The sequence below is a fragment of the Galeopterus variegatus genome, unplaced genomic scaffold (genome assembly GCF_000696425.1).
Source record: "Galeopterus variegatus unplaced genomic scaffold, G_variegatus-3.0.2 Scaffold2605, whole genome shotgun sequence".
Lineage (NCBI taxonomy): Eukaryota > Metazoa > Chordata > Mammalia > Dermoptera > Cynocephalidae > Galeopterus > Galeopterus variegatus.
The window spans coordinates 105,876-122,984 of NW_007728716.1; positions in this window are offsets into that span (position 1 = coordinate 105,876).

Consider the following 17,109-nt stretch of genomic DNA (forward strand, 5'->3'; position numbering starts at 1 on the left):
AAGGGAGTGAAGCTGGATAAGAAATGACCTTAATGTTCTTATCTAATCTAGTAGAAACTATTTGCTGTTTTCAGCACTTGGGTTCTGCATAAGCACATCTCAACTTTTGCCCTTGGTGCACCCCCTGTTCGTTGTCAAGCCTACGTGCTCCCACAGTAGTCTAAGTTAGCAGGTTATCAACAGTTTGGCTAGGCTGAGAAGGGGGACCTGAGAAGGGAGACAAAGTTGTTACTGGGGAAGACAGTCTATTTGTGGGCACAAATCTTTGCTGAAAAAAAGTCATTCAGAGGCCAGCCAAGCCACGCAAGTATCAATACATAGGTCAGACTCAGGACTCAAAGATGGTATCAACAGAATGGTGTTTACATGATACTTCTATGAGTCCTTTTGACATGCTGGAGCTAGTCCTAAGCCATCTCCCTCCCTGATAAAATGGGGACAAGGATGCCAAGCTGATACTTGAGTTGTTCTTGACTGAGTAGGGATTCAAGTGTCTTTCATTTCAGCTGGACATCAAGACTACACCCAAAATGACACATCATAATCTGCTTGGCTTCTTAAAGATATTCTTATCATGTCATCAGATACTGTAAGTTTACTCTGCTGGCAAGTGGCTTGAAGACCAAGGCAAGTAAGGACCTCCATTATCTGGATTTCCATAAGCAGTCAGGCAAGCCAGGGGAGTCTTCCTGCAGATGATATACTGAAGAGTGAAAAACCGATGAGCATGCCAGCACTGCAGAAGAAACCGTAGAGAACGTTGAGCAGTGTACTGGTCCATTTCTGCTGCTTATAACAGAAATATCTGAAGCTGGATAATTTGTAAAGAAACAATGTTTATTGTTTACAGTTTTGGAGGCTGGGAAGTCCAAAGTCTAGGGAACACATCTGGTGAGGACGTTGGTGGTGGCTTTACAGTGCCACGGGGTGTCACATGGCAAATATGGCAGGAGCAAGAGAGAGACTAAGCTCCTCCCTTGCTCTTCTTATAAAGCCATCATAGCCACACCCGTGACCACCATTAAACCATCAATGGATTAATCCATTCACTAGGACATGGTCCTCAAAATCTAATCACCTCTTCAAGGCCCCACCTTTCAAGAATTTCACACCCCTTAACACTATCACAGTAAGGGTTAAGTTTCAGTGAGCTTCGGGGAGGATATTCAATCCACAGCAAGCAGTAAACAAATCCACAGATTACAAGTGGTGTTAGAATTTGGGAGAGATAATTTAATCACTCCCTCCCCCAGGCTGGTAGTGAGAACAGACACAAGGCAAGAAATCAGATGAGGACCAAATTGTGGTAAAGCTGGATTTAAGACTGAAGCTGACTCCTGTGGTCAAAGAAGGGGCCTTCTACTACATCCTTCCAGGTCTGGTCATGGGATCTGATGTGGGGACAGTTACGTCTGCAGAGCAGATACTTACCCAGCCTATGGTGTGGAGGGTCACAGAATACCCGACACTCACAGATTACAGGAAAGAATCAAAGAGAGAGAAAAAACAACCTTCAGGCTGTCTCCAGAACAGTGGTATCTGACCCAGTCGCAGGTTAGGATCACTTGTTTACATAAAGAAAAGTTGAAACGGAAAAAGAGAATGTGGATGGCTCTGGGTGGCCGGGCCTCAGAGATGGGGTCGAGACCAGCAGAAACATTTCCTCAGTGAGTGCTCTTATTGGGTAAGTCATTCCTGCCAGGAGAGGGAAATGAGGAGCGAGAGATGGGCAGGCACTTCCATCCCAGGACTTCTGTTGCAAAATGCCTACTATGTGGGCAAAAAAAAGTGTGGGGAGACAAAGAGGATTCCAACCTTTGAGCAAGAGTTACAATAACAACTATATTGACTTAACTCTTACTGTGTGCCAGGAGCTGTTCTACCTACTTTCATACATTTAAATCTTGAAACAATCCTCTGAGATAAGCCTAAGTATTCCCATTTTACAGATGAGGAAATGGAGGCTCACAGAGGCTAAGTCAGTTGGCAAGTTGAGGGAGTAACTGAATCACAGAGTTGCTGTGTCTAGCTGAAGAGTCTGTGCTTGTCGCATCACACTCAGCTACTTACTCCTCTGCAGAACAGAGGGAGAAACAAGATCCCAAGAGAGCTGGGACTATGTGTATACACAGCAGGGTATCTGCACTCTATTTGGGCACTTCGGACACTGCAATTCTTTTAAACACCCACACACGCCCTCATAACCACTGTCTGTCCACTAAACGGGGACACAAATTTCTTGCGTCTACCTGGATAACTGTAGTGCTAGCCTGTGCTATGGAAAAGTGGTTAAGTCTTCCCCCATGCCAGGAACTTACCCAACAAAAAGCCATTAAACTTGGTGTTCTTCCCCCCTGTCTCCACAAGAGCTCTTAGGGGCTGCAAAATGCCATTTTATATACATTCTTGCTCAAGGTTTTCGAGTGAGATTCTTGCATTTGGGTAGAGATTCCATTATCTGGGCTCCCTGCCAATTGCAGTGGAAAGTTCAAGGAGCCTTCACAGGTCATGGTGCCCCAGAGTTCAGGGCAAAGAGCTTAGGACTAGGAAGTTCACATTTTTCCAGTACTCACCCCATGATCTGAAATCCATGATAATGCTGAGTTGCAAGGATGCAAACTTGGAGGGCAAGTGCTGGATGTGATTCAAGCATGAATCAAAGACTGTGGAAGGCTTAGTTTTCTTTTGTCAGGAATCCTTCATGATGTTGCAGTTTCATGATGTCATTTCAGTGAAATTCCATTTTAAACAGTTGAGAATTGTAGAGCTGATTACGTTAGGCTTCAGTTGTAAGAACAGTTACTGAAGAGTCAATCAAGCCTGTTAGGGGAACCCCAAGGGTAATCAGAGCAATCAGCAAGAATCAGGTTGGGAACTCCCTGCCCCTACTTGGTTCAGCCTTGAGCATGAAGTGATTAAGCAGCAAGCCCTTAAGTTGGCCTGGTCTCCCACTTCCGGGAGGCTGTTTAATTATACCACACAGTCCACGTGCAATGCAAGATCTTCATATCCTAACCAAAAGTGACCCTTTCCCTCTAGAGAGATTTGATATGTGTCTTCCACTGACATAGTTTGAAAAGGGAAGGACACCAGTACTACGAAGAGAAGGCAGCTGTCCAAGAGAACACACAGGACCCTCCAGCTGGAGGGACCAAAAGCTGAAGACACTTCTGGTCATCCCCATTAGTGGGAGTAGCAGTCCGCAGCATTTTACCAAGAATGCTGGTGTGGGGCAGACAGCAGGAGGTGCAAATTCATGAAGTAACTGAAGATGGTACTTTCAGCAAATGGTAGGTAAGGGATTAAGACTTAAGTAATAAGGATGCTGAAGAAAGAAGCAAACGTCCAGCGTAAAATGGTACAGGGCAAGTTCTTTCAGGACCCAAGAGAATCCCCAAATATAAAAGATGAGAAATAATCCAGACCTTAGTTACTGGGTTTTCAGTAGTGTCCTAATGAGAAGCAATGGCAAATTGATTCCAGAATCCATTGTGTACACTTTATACTACCTCAATATTTTATGAAGTTCTAATTAAAGAGTCAGAGGTTGATCATTCTGAATAAACCCATTTGTGTCTTCATAAAATCTCAAATTAAAGAACCCTCCTCATGTACCATCAGGTAAAGGCTTCTTACCTGAGAAAGCCCTACCTAGTTACAGCCAGAGTGGGTAAGGCCAAGTGGGCGATCCACCTAACAGAATGTTTCCTAACAAGGCTTATTTCTGCTTCTATGTGATACACGCAACTGGTTAGTTAAACCAATTTGGAGGCCTAAACATCACAGGCAGGCTCACCCTAGGATCAGGAGATCACTGGCCCATGGCCACATGTTATATGACTGGGGGCTAGGACAAACCCCAGCAGATATCCAACTTGGACTCAGATGGCATTAGCTAGTAAGCTCCATCATAATAATTTGTAGGTATTAAAGACAGCTCTTAAAGCCACCAACAGTGAATAGAACCAAAACTTGTGGCAATCTGAAACAGAAAGGCTGAAATATTGGGAATACTGAAATACTGGAAATGAAGAAACTAGCAAGCTCCAGTTATTCTTTGACTTTATTTAGGTAGAAACTCATGAGTTTGAGTTTAACTAGAAACTCATGGCCCTGATAATATATTTAATTTAGTCTCTTTTTTGTCTAAATTGGCCAGTTTAGTCACAATAATTAGGATTTATGGTTCAAAAACTAAAAATAAAACTACTATATGATCCAGCAATCCTACTTCTGGGCAATAGACAAAGAAATTGAAATCACCACGTTAGAGTTATCTGCACTCCAATCTTCACTGCAGCATTATTCACAGTAGCCAAGATATGGAATCAAAAGTGTCCATTATCGATGAATGGATAAAGAAAATGTGGTATACATATGCAATCAAATACTATTATGCCTTAAAAAACAATGAAATTCTGTCATTTTCAACAAAGTGGATAAACCTGGAGGACATTATGCTAAGTGAGATAAAGTCAGGCACAGAAAGACAAATACCGTATGATCTCACTTATGTGTGGAATCTAAAAAAATGTCAAACCTATAGAAGTGGAGAGTAGAATGGTGATCACCAGAGGGTGGGGTTGGGATGGGATGGGGAAGGGGAAGGTGCTGTTCAAAGAGTACTTAGTTTCAGTTAGACAGGAGGAACATGTTTTAGAGATCTATTGCACAGCATGGTGACTGTAGTTAATATTGCATATTTCAAAATTGCAAAAAAAAGTAGGCTTTAAATGTTCTCACCACAAAAAAAAAAAAAAGATAATTATGTGAGGTGATAGATACATTAATTGGCTTGATTTAATCATTCACCATGTATAAAGGGCACGTGGGGGCTCTCTATGCTATTTCTTACAACTGCCTGTGACTCTATAATTATCTCAAAATAAAAAGTTTAATTTTAAAAAAAAAATCATTCACCATTTAAATATTTATATTAAAACATCACATTGTATCCATAAATATATATTATTTGTCAATTATTTTTTTTAATTCTTAAAGATTTATGGTTCAGAAACTGACCAAAGTATGTTAATGTTTTAATATAACTCGTAGAGTTTTCTTAATACCCATTTTTCTCAATTTAAAAGATCATTTTTTTATAATTTATTTTAGTTATTGAATCAAAATCAATAATACATATTTTGGGGGTTGAACATTGAGATATGTTGATCAAATCAATATTACTAGCATATATATTGTTACAAATCATAATTATTCTTTATGCCCTTTGTCCAATCTCTCCCCTTCTCCCATTCCCTCCCCCTCCCCCCTCTAATTGTCCTAGATTTCTTCTCTCCTTCTGAAAGAACAATGGTTACTCTGTTGATTTGTTGCCTAGATGATCTGTCCAATGCTGAGAGATGTGATCAGGTCCCCCAATATTATCGTAGAGCAGATACTTCTTCCGTCACTCTGAAATGGGCTTTGTGGAGAGAGACATCCTCTTCTTTTCTTTATCTCTGCTGGTGACTCTCCTTGTGTGAATGCACTCCAGCGGTTGGCAGACCATCTGTGTGGTGGTTGTGGTGTCTAGTCGCTTTTGCAGCAGCCATGGTTATTGTGGTGGCTGTGGTGGGCCACCCACCTGGAGGTGCTGTTTTTGGTATGCTCGTTGGCACTGGCAGTTTGCCTGGTTGTAGGGTGTGTCTGGTCCCCTTCTCCATGCTTCTAGTACCTGGGCAGGCCCCAAGGTGTTGGTGCCGTGTGCCTGATTGTGGGAAGGGGATCCAGTCCCCTTCTCCATGCCCTGGGTCCCTGGCAGGCCCTGAGGTGCTGGCACGGTGTGCCTGGTTGTAGGAGGAGGGTCCAGTTCTTGGCTCCATCCCTTGGGTCACTGGGTAGGACCCAAGGCGCTGGCTCAGTGTGCCTGGCTTTGGGAGAGAGATCTGGTCCCCTTCTCCATGCTTGGGTCCCTGGGTTGGTCCCAAGGTGCTGGTGCCATGTGTCTGGTTGGGGGGGGTTCCAGTCCCCTTCTCTGTGCCTTGGGTCCTCAGGCGGGCCCTGAGGCACTGGTGTAGTTTGCCTGGAAGTGGGAGTGGGGTCTGGTCCCCAGATCCAAGCCTCCAGTTCCCAGGCAGGCCCCAAGGTGCTGGTGGTGTGCTTGAGCCAGAACTAATTATTTGTCCTTTGCTTCTAACACGGGGGAACTTCCTGTGGGAACCAGTACTTGAGCTGTGTGGTTGTTTAAGTTGCTGCTTTGCTGCTGTTTCCCTAGGGAAGGCTTTTTGTGCAGCTCAGGGTTTAATCAAACTGCACCCCATGCAATTCTGCATTCCTGACCAGTCTCCTCTGAGTGGTCCTGTGCTGATTGGGGGGCAGATCAGCTGTCCTTGCTGTGTCCCACTCTTCTCCTGGTGGGCACATCTCCCCCACCACCTGTGCTCCAAACACTTCCCATGGGATGGGCTCTGCACTGGTCCCTTGCAGTGACTCACCGGCTTCTGAATGGCTCCCCTTTTTCAGCTGCTCTGGCTCATCACTCCTGCGTGGGTCCATGGGAACCCTATTAGTGGTCTTGCTGTCCTGGGAGCCACCAAGGCCCTCTTCTTTCCTGCCGCCTCCAAGTAACTCCATCTGAAGGGCACAGCTGCGGCTTCTGCCGGCTCCTGCTCCATGTGCTCCAGCATTAAAGTGGCCACAGCCTGAAACCTTCAGAGCAGCTTTTTCTTTCTCTCAACGTAGTTTCTCCCCCTTCATGTACTCCGTAGGTCTCTCCTCCTCTTCCACTGAGCTCCAGCGGCCCCAGCTTGGCTGATGTTACATTTTCATAGTTGTAAATTGGTTGATTTGTGGGAGAGAGTGACGCTGGGGACCGTCTATTCCACCATTTTGACCAGAACTCCTCTAAAAGTTCATTTTTGACCAGATAATGAATTAATGTGGCTCAAAATTCAGAGAGTAAAAAAGGATGTATCAAAAAAAGTGAAAATTCTCTCTCCCACTCTCGAATCCCAGCCACCTATTTTTCCTCACCATAGGCAAGCAGTGTTATTAGGTTTTTTGTGCATTCTTCCAGAAATATACTACAGATATAAAAACAGTTTGGGTCTGGGAAAAAGAATATATACATTCTTTCCCCCCTTGTTGTGCAAATGATAGCATATGTCAAGGAAACTTTGTATTTGAAAGATAGCCTTCAACATTTCTAAACGTTTAGCTAACAGGTTGATAATACTCATTCACAGCAATCATATGGACTTATTTAGAAGTTTTTATGTCTTGTTAGAGCTGTGTTTATATTCAGTTTGGGGTTATATTTGGGTTTTGAGTATCTTATGAAAATTATGGACCTTTTCTGTAGAAAAAGAAGCACATACACACTTACAAAAAATTACATAAAATATCAAAAAGTTTCATTATCCACACAAACCACTACTGCCGACAACAAAAACATCAAAGAAACACCAAGGTGCAGAGAAGCTAATTTGCCAAATTCATAGCTATTAAACAGTAGAACTGGGATTCAAGTCTAAGTCTGCTTAACTCCAAAGGCTGTGCTCCATCCCCAGCACCAGAGACTCTTCTGTTCCCTTTCTTTCTTCTACATATAATCGCTATTAGAGCCCCTCACTGAGGAGGTGGAAGGACAGGATAAATGACGTCCATTCCACAGCTCCTGTAGTCCTCCATGCCCACCTATCTTGGTCAAATCTAAGCTAGAGCTATGACTCATTATACTGTCTTGAGAGCCTATTTTATCTCCTTAAAATACAGCCTTTTACCTAAAAAGTGATGCAGGTCTGAGAGCAAAAGACACTGGAAAATAAGACAGAGAATACAGGGCTATTTGTGAAGCTGCTGATATACTTAGTCCCAATTTCCTACATGTAGGAATTTAATGTAAAAAGTGATCGTGCCCTCCTGTAAGATAACTGGTGTCCTAAGTCTGATAGAAAATGCAAAAGATAAAACCAAAGATCCACAAGTGTACTAGTATGAATGACTTCCTTTTCAAGATATCATATAAAAATGATAAACGGAAAATCGTGAATCAGAAGTCAAACTTCTGTGTCTTCTCCATCATCAAACTGCCTAATTTAGAGCTTTTGGGTTTCTTTTCCCTACAGAGAAACCCTACCCTATACCCCACAGATGTAGGGCCCTGGACGTCAGGTTTGTTCTTTCCTTATAGATTTAATCATAGTCATATTTGTAATTTGACCAACAATAACCTGCTGAATCTCAAGGGAGAGACAGAAAGTGAGTCATATCAAGTGAAAGAGTGATGTGAAAAAGAATGTTTGGAGCAGCAGGGCAGGACCCTCTGAAGAGCAGTGGAGGATTTACTCCTTTGTCCTCCTTTCTGCAGTATGAAGAGCAGAGAAGCGGAACCGAGAGCAACTCTGCCCAATGACTGCATTTGTTAAAATCTTGGGTTCCGGGCCGAGCCCGTGGCGCACTTGGGAGAGTGCGGCGCTGGGAGCGCAGCAGAGCTCCCGCCTGGGCCGAGCCCGTGGCACGCTTGGGAGAGTGCGGTGCTGGGAGCGCAGCAGAGCTCCCGCCGCGGGTTCGGATCCTACATAGGGATGGCTGGTGCGCTCACAGCGCTCACTGGCTGAGCGCGGTGCAGCCAGTCTCAAAAAGGACAAAAATAAATAAATAAATAAAATCTTGGGTTCTGAAGTCAGACATATCTGTTTGAATCTTGGCTATGTAATTTTGAGCATGTCACATACCTTCTCTGAGCCTCTACTTCTTCATCTGTAAAATGGGGAAGATAACAGTATATCTCATGGGGCTTCTGAAAAATTAAATGAGATAATACATTGGCTCAGTTCCTCACACACTGTAAATGCTCGATAAATAGAAGCTATTACTATGACTTGCCTGTAATTGTGGACATTGTTACCAACTGGTTCATGGATGCCCTCTCCTCACTACAGAAGCATTCTCCAGTTCCGTCCCAGGATGTGAAACCTATTCTGGACTGGATTTTTTCTCCTTAGGGCTTAAACCAGCTAAGTCTTCTAGTCTGCTCAGAGGCTTTTTGCTTTTTTGTTTTGTTTTTGTTTTCCTTCTAAAACATGAATGGGTGTTGAATTTTCTCAATTGCTTTTTCAACACCTACAGAGACAATCTGTTAATATATTGAATTACATTGATGTTCAAATAAAAACTCAGCCTTGCATTTCTGAAATAAACCCACCTTCGATGTTGTATATACTTTTAATGAGTTGCTGGATTCCATTTTCTAGTCGCTGTTCAGAATTTTTACATTTATGATCATGAGGGAGACTGACCTGTACTCTTCTTTTTGTGAATATTCTTGTCAGGTTATGGCATCAAGGTTATCCTGGCCTGATAAAACGAGCTGGAATTACTTTCATTTTTTTTTTTCTATGAAAGTTGTTGTATAAGATTGTTTTTATTTCTTTCTTAAATGTTTGGAAGAGTTCACCAGGGAAGCCATCTGGCCTGGGGCTTTCCATGTGAAATGACTGTTATTTCCTGATTTAATTTTTTAGTAAGACTATTTAAAATTCCTGTTTTTTCTTAGGTTAGTTTTGATAAGAATATGTTTTCAAGAATTGTTCATTTATGTGAACTTTTAAGTTGTGACATAAAGTTGTTAATAATACCAACTTATTATCTTTTTACTTTAGTAGGATCTTCAGTGATATCCTATTTTTTGACCTGATAATGGTAATTTGTATGCTCTCACTGTTTCTTTCTGTTTCTCTGTCTCCGTCTCTCCCTCTGTCTCTGATTAATCTTGCTAGGGCTTTATAAGTTTCATTAGACTTTTCAAAGAACAAGCTTTTAGATTTGTTGATTTTCTACATTCTATGACTTTCTAATTTCATTAATTTTTACTCATTTGTATTTTGTCATATATTCTACCGTCTTAGTTTTGTTCCTTTTCTAAATCTTTGAAATGGAAATTTAGATAATTCATTTTTCTTAACATATGCATTTAAGATTAAAAATTTTCTTCTAAACACTGCTTTAGTTTTGTATTAGTCTGTTTCTGTTGCTTGTAAAAAAAAATACACAGAACTGGGTATTTTTAAAAGAAAATGAAATGTATTGCTTACAGTTTCTTTAATGTAATCATTCACATTTGAGTTTATATCTATCTTCTTACTATTTGTTTTCTAGTTGTCCCTCCTCTGTGTTTCTTTTATTTTCTTTTGAATTACTCAGATATTTATTCTATATTTCTCCTCTATTATAATTTTTATTATGATATGCCTATACGTGGTTGTCTTTGTATTCATACTACTGTGTTTTATAATGTGTCTCAAATCTATGGTTTGATGTCTTTAATAAATTTTGGATGGCTTTCATCCTTTACCTCTTGAAACAGTAGTTTTTCTAAGTCATTCTCTCTATTCCTTTTTTTAGGTATTCTTATTACATGTGTGTTAGGTCTTGTCACCTAGTCCCATATGTCTCTTATGCTTTTGTTTTGTATTTTCTGTACCTTTTTTTTTTTTTTTTTTTTTTTTTTTTTTTTTTTTTTTTTCGTACCGGACCGGGGACCGGCAACGGGATCGCAACCCTCGGTGTTGCTCCCGTGCCTCGCTCAGCCAGTGAGCGGGAACCGGTCCGTATGTGGGATCCGAACCCTTGGGCGGGAGCGCCGCCGCGCCTCCCAAGCGGCGCACTATCCAGTGCGCCACCGGGCCGGCCCCTTCTGTACCTTTTTTTTAAATCCATAATTTAGTATGGATATTTTATGTTCATCTGTCTTCCAGATGATTAATCATTTTCTCAGATGGCTCTGACATGCTGTTAAACCCATCTATTGTGCCTTTATTTTTAGTTTTAGGGCATTTTGGAAAGTGGTTAAGAGGAATATTTTTCCAGTTTAGAATTCCTTGGAGTGTGTGTTTATCAGGGTCTCTCCTCCTTGGAAGATCCTGAAATCCAATTTTTATCTCTCCAGCTCTGTGAGAAAGCTGTTTGGCAACTTTATCCCTTAATTATCTCTTTTTGATCAGTGAATGCCTCAAGGAGATAACTGGTGTAGACTATCTCATTTCTCTGCAGGATTTTGGCTTCTCAAGTTTTTGCTGTCTCTGTAGCCTTAAACTCCAATTTTTGTCTCCCCAGCCATGAGAAACTGATAAAAGTGCTGCTTAAATTCTCTGTCTCTTAGAAGTCACTTTCTGCTTGGTTTCTCAAGCTCTGTGTCCTTGTTACTTAAGAATCAAAGAGAAATGCCTTGAAGGGATATGCAGTTTAGAATATCAGGCTCACCTCAATGGGTTTCCCTTCTCTCCAGAATATTCTTCAGTCTTGGCTACCTTCATACTTCTCCAAAGCCTTCAATTTTTTTTTTTAAATTCAGTTTCACTATTTTTTTTCCTACTGGGAAATTGGGTTGGCTATAAACTAGTCTGCCATTACCAGAAGCAGAATCCCAAACTAAGTCTTCTACATTACATTTCACAAGTGCTCAAACCCTGTAGGACTCTGCAGAGGAAAGGTTCAGATGTAATTCAACAGGCCCACGGAGTCCTGCAATTGTATGAAAAATTATATGATTGTGTGTAAATATCTTCAAAGTGACCCAAATCCAAAAAAGTTAAGAAGCACCGCTCTAGCATACCCACAAATACTTAATTTGTATTAAATACAAATTTATTTGTATTAAATACATTTTTTTATTTACTTATTTTAAATACCTAATTTATTAAATGCCTCATTTAACATAATGCTGCTAGATGTTATCCCAGAAAATGACTCTTTATACCTGGAGTCTAAATACTTGATTCCAAGGGCTGACCAGTTAGCTTAGTTGGTTAGAGTGTAGTGTTATAACATCAGAGTCCATGGTTCAGCAAATAAACAAAAAAAACCCAACTCAATTCCAACCCAGTAAATATTTTTTATTGTAATGTTTCTTTTTCTATCATTAAATAACATCATCATCATAACGTTGTAGACCTCTTTAACAGTTGAATGAAGCTCATTTATAGAACTGCAGTCTAAATTTAGAGAAACCTACCTATATAACTGAACATTTTCTTTAGGAGTGTCAGACCCAATGATAATCAGTACAGGACTGTCATGATGGTGGGTTCATTGCTGCCCACTGTTTCCTTTGTGAATGACGTGAAGGTTAGTCTCTCTTTGTTAATCAAACTATGTTTTCTTTCTACAGCTTGGGATAGTGTATCTTTTGCATTACTACTGGGAATTCACTCTAAACTCATCTAATTTCTCCTTTTGGATAGGCACGTGAGAGCTTTGTTATAGAAAATATATTACAGGCGAGCCTCTCTTTATCTCCTTTACATGCTTGGAAATCACTGAAAATCAGCAGATTCAAAAATAAATGGGCAACTTAAACAAGCAGGAGAAGATTTTCACAGACTGTTCCTAAGGAAAGATACACTCTAGGGAATAACAGTAAGACTGAAAATCAGCAGATTCAAAAATAAATGGGCAACTTAAACGAGCAGGAGAAGATTTTCACAGACTGTTCCTAAGGAAAGATACACTCTAGGGAATAACAGTAAGAATGGAATATGTATTTTGCTCAGGTCTTTGAAAGTTCTAAAAGTTTATAATGTTTGGTATCCCTTGCCTTGTTCTGATCAATCTGCCTTCCCAGGAGCTCTGGCCCTAGCCCAGGGCTCAGCTGGGGCCCTGCTTTGGACAGATCCACCCACTGCCCACCCATATTCACCTCCCATTCTACAGGATGACTGTCCACCCTCCCTAGACCTCTGCCACACTCAATACCACCTGACTGGAACCTCAGTGGACCTCATCCCTGAACCAGGAATAGAAAGGAGAGCTAAGAAGCTATGGTGGTGGCACTGGGACTGTGCCTGGCACAAATATGTAACAGGTACTCAAGGAACATATGAATGAATGCATGAATGAATGAATGTGAAAAGAGGCCAAGGAGAAAGTGAAACTCTGGAGCTATTCATCCAGTGGCTTCTCCCCTCCCTACCCCCAAATTTCTCTGTGCTAAAAACCCTTCAAGCCTCTGTGATTTCTCTTCCTAAATTTGATTCCCTTTCAAATGGTGTGGCCTCCTTGCCTCCTGGGTCCAGGGAAATTTCAGGATTCTAATTTCTGGGACTAGCTCTCAACTAGTTCTGGGACTAGTTCTCTTGACTTGGTTTTGAGCCTGTCCAGGGCTTACTCTGCCTTCTCAGAAGCAATTCCAGATCTAGAATTGTGAAGGTGTTTCTTAAACACAAAAGACCTTTTGGAGTTATACTAGGTTTTCTAGGCATTTTCACTATATGGCTTTCCCTAGGTAGATCTGGAGACAGATATTTCACATTCATTATGGGCCTGAAATCATAAAGGCTTGAATAACAACATTTTTAAACAAATCCCTCTGGGTTTACTTAGAGAAAATTATATGGTGGCACCAGACACTAGAGATTCTGAAATGGGTGAGACGCGAAGCTGACTTTCAAGAAATTTACTGTTTTTATACATTAGAATCAGAATTCTTTGGGTTGCAAGTGACAAATAGAACTTTTTACTCATATAACCAAATTGTGGAAATTCATGGCCTAAAAGTCAACTAAAACCAGGACTCCCTCTTGAGCTGTCATCTCAGTATGTTACTTTTCATCTCTTGCAAGAAAAATGACTACTAGCATCACTCAGGCTCATGTCACCAGACATGACTCCCCCCCACATCACCCCCCAAAAAAACAATCCCAGAAAAGAATTTTGATTGACTATCTTGGCTCAGGTGCCCATTCCCAGAAAATCTGCTATGGCCAATGTAATGGGTAGTATCCCAGCTCAACTTGGATCAGATGTCCATCTCTGGCCAATCAGCAGTGACCGGAGAACTGAGAACTGTAACAGCACAGCAGATCTCATTCAGATTATGTGTCTTCAGTAACTCTCAGCAGACAACAATAAACATCCACTACTACTCCCATAGGACCAAGTTCCTTCCACACGTGGAACACTCCAAGATAGACACATTTCCTAGAAGGGCTATTTATTTTTCAGTGGGCTACAGTATTTTTCTTTTTTTTTTTTTTTTTTACCTTTTTGTCTTTTTTTTTTCATGACCGGCAATGGATCGCAACCCTCAGTGTCGTGCCCGTACTGGACCGGGACCGGCAACGGGATCGCAACCCTCGGTGTTGCACCCGCACCTCGCTCAGCCAGTGAGCGGCCGGTCTGTATGTGGGATCCGAACCCTCGGCGGGAGCACCACCACACTCCCAAGCGGCACACTATAGCAGTGCGCCACCGGGCCAGCCCGGGCTACAATATTTTTCAAATTTATGTAGATGCCCCTGATTGCAGAGACTCATCTGGAGCTTTTCACTGTGAAGATCCCTCTGTGCTCTAAACTTGCTCACTATTTGGCTAGAGCCCTCCTGGTCTAGGTTATACTACTTGCTCCGTCAATTGTCTGTTTTCTGGCCTAGAGAATGAAATATAATGAGCAAGTGTACTTATCTCCGGTGGGCACAGTTCCACCTTCAACCCCTAAGGTACCTTTTGGACTCAGGTGTGGTGGTAGCCTGTGGATGACAAGAAATCAGGGGATTCGAGATCTGGTCCAACCTCTTGCCTTCCCAGGCCAGATGCTACAGTCCAGGTCACTTCTCCTGAGACTCCAGGATTCAGTGTCTGCATTCTTACTTCACAGGGCACAGAGAGGATCATGGAGCCTAGCACCTCTTGGGCTAACCCAGTTGGCCTCACACCCGGGAACTCCCTCTGTTTTTAGGCCCCACGCCTGTCTGTTCTGACCACAGCTGACTTAAATCTCTCTGGTCCTTGGGATTGGGGGTGCAGGTAGATAATCACTCTTGCCATTAATCTGAAGTGGGCTAAACCTCGTCAGTCCCACTGCTCCATGTGCAGGAATTGGTCCTTGGCGAGGAGCCGACTCCCTTCCACTCTAGGGTGATCAGAGAGTGGGAGGGTAGGGAGAGGAAGGAAATGTTTACCATCTGCCCAATCTGGAGGACACTAGGAGATCAAGTTTTTGACACAAAATGTTACTATGAGATAATGACACTTTTTCATTTTTAATAGTAGGAAAAACTCTAGACCAGGACACAAGGGACCCAAGCTTTCCTGGTAACTCAGCCCGTAACTAGCTATGTGGCCCTTGAGACTGCAACTCCGCCTTCACTTCCTCATTGTGAAATAGAGTGATTGGATCAAGTTCGCTGTATGTTTTCCTCCCAGCTCTAATATTTGGTGATGTGGCTGCCCGCACACAGGAGGGAGTGGGGGGATGGAGAAGAGGTTGTTAGAGACTCAGCCTAGCTCTATGGTTCCTGACATTCGTCATGGACCCCGGTGAGAGAGCACAGAATTTTTTCAAGGTGTTCTCAAATCCATGTGTGAACCAAGCACTCTCTGCAGACCGAATAAACAATATTTCACACATATGTACTATTTTCAAATCTACATAGGCGCTACTGGGATTAATTAAATGGCAATTCATTTTAAAGGGAAGTTCTCCTCATTATAAATTTTTTTTTTAATTCCACAGATGTCAAAAGAACAACTATCATCATGAGGGAATATTGTTTGTTTATAATGAGTCCTTCTTACAAAGACAATCATCGATGACGGGAAATCTTCTGGTATGGAGACATTACACCTGGGGATAGATCAACTTATTGCCTTTGGGTTGTGAGAAATTAGGCTAACTTAATTTTAGACAAACTCCTATTTAACTTTTAAAACAAATCTCAATGTCACCTCCTTCATGAAGCCTCCCTGGTGAGTCACTACACTGCTCCACCCCCAGAAGGATTAAACATATACTACCAGTCAGGGTCCCAGAAGGAAAAATGTCACTCAAATAAGAATAACTTGCCAAACTTACCAAAGGATCATTTATAGGAGTACGAGCAGCTTATAGGGAAAATACAAGAGCTAGTGCTGTAGCCAGGGTGCTAAAAGCAGTGTTGTTACCACAGAGGCCTGACAGGCAGAGGGAGGAGTGGTCCCCAGAGCCAGTGTGGAGAGGGCTGCCTTAAGGGGAGCTGTGGGTTTCGCTGGAGGCATGCAGCCAACCCAAGGCCACACAGCAAGGAGGCAGCCAGGGGAACAGATACCCCACCTCACTCTCCTTCCCCCACCTCCCATGGCCTACTGCTGTCCTCCATGGACCCATGCAACCGGAGACTAGAAGGTGAGGGAGTTTGTCAAGGCAGCTCTTGCTGGTCAGCCTCCTAGGGCAGAGAGCTCAGTGGGGAAGGACAGGGAGTGGACATGGTGGAATAAGCAGAGAGACCCCCACACGATCACTCTTTTCTGAGCTCCCACAGGATTCTGTATTTACCACTTTCTAGCACTTTCGTATTCAGTGGTAATTACCTGTTGGCATTTCTATCTCCCCACTACACTGTGAGTTCCTGAAGGGCAGAAACCAGGCCCCCTTGGGTTCTGCAGTCACAAAATCAAGTACAACATAGATTCTAAGAAATATCTGTTGAGTTTTAATTCGAGGCAACAGTTTTGAAAAAGAAGTGCCATAAGTTCCAAGTGGTCCTGGAACACACTTCCTTCCCCATGGCACCACACAAGATGAATGAATGGAAGAACCACACCATCCGTGTGTTTGCAAAGCCGAGGCTGATGAGGGATGGGTCAAACAAACCTCTTGATTGATGCTTACAATTTTAACACAAGTGGTTAAAGCCTCAAAGCTCATGGACTAATCTAAATCTTCCGAAATTTCTGAAGGGCAACTTTCTTCTTCTGGCTTCAAAGTGTTGCCTATTAATTACCCTCTTGGGTTCCCAGCATCACACAACTTTGAAGGGACTGGGGAGAGTGCATGTAAAAAAGCCCTGTGCCATGATCTCATGGATTTGGGGACAGGAAGGGCCTGGTCTGAGGACTGTGATGACAAGATCTGATGCTCCATAAGACCCTCTGAGAGTCTGGGGGATGGTGGGATTCTCTGGACAAAGCTCTGCCCAGTGCAGGTCCAATTATGTTGTCTGATGGGCTTTGTCTTCCTAAACCCATTTCCTCAGCATCGGCTTGAGATGTTTGTAAGTGGGAGGCAGATGCCCAGTACGATGACTCTTCCCTGGTTTCAGGGTGGGGACTTAAACTGAAAGAAATATAACAGGGCCATCAAGTATCCCAGGCCCCGGTGATAACAGGGGCTCAGGCTCAAATACATATTCT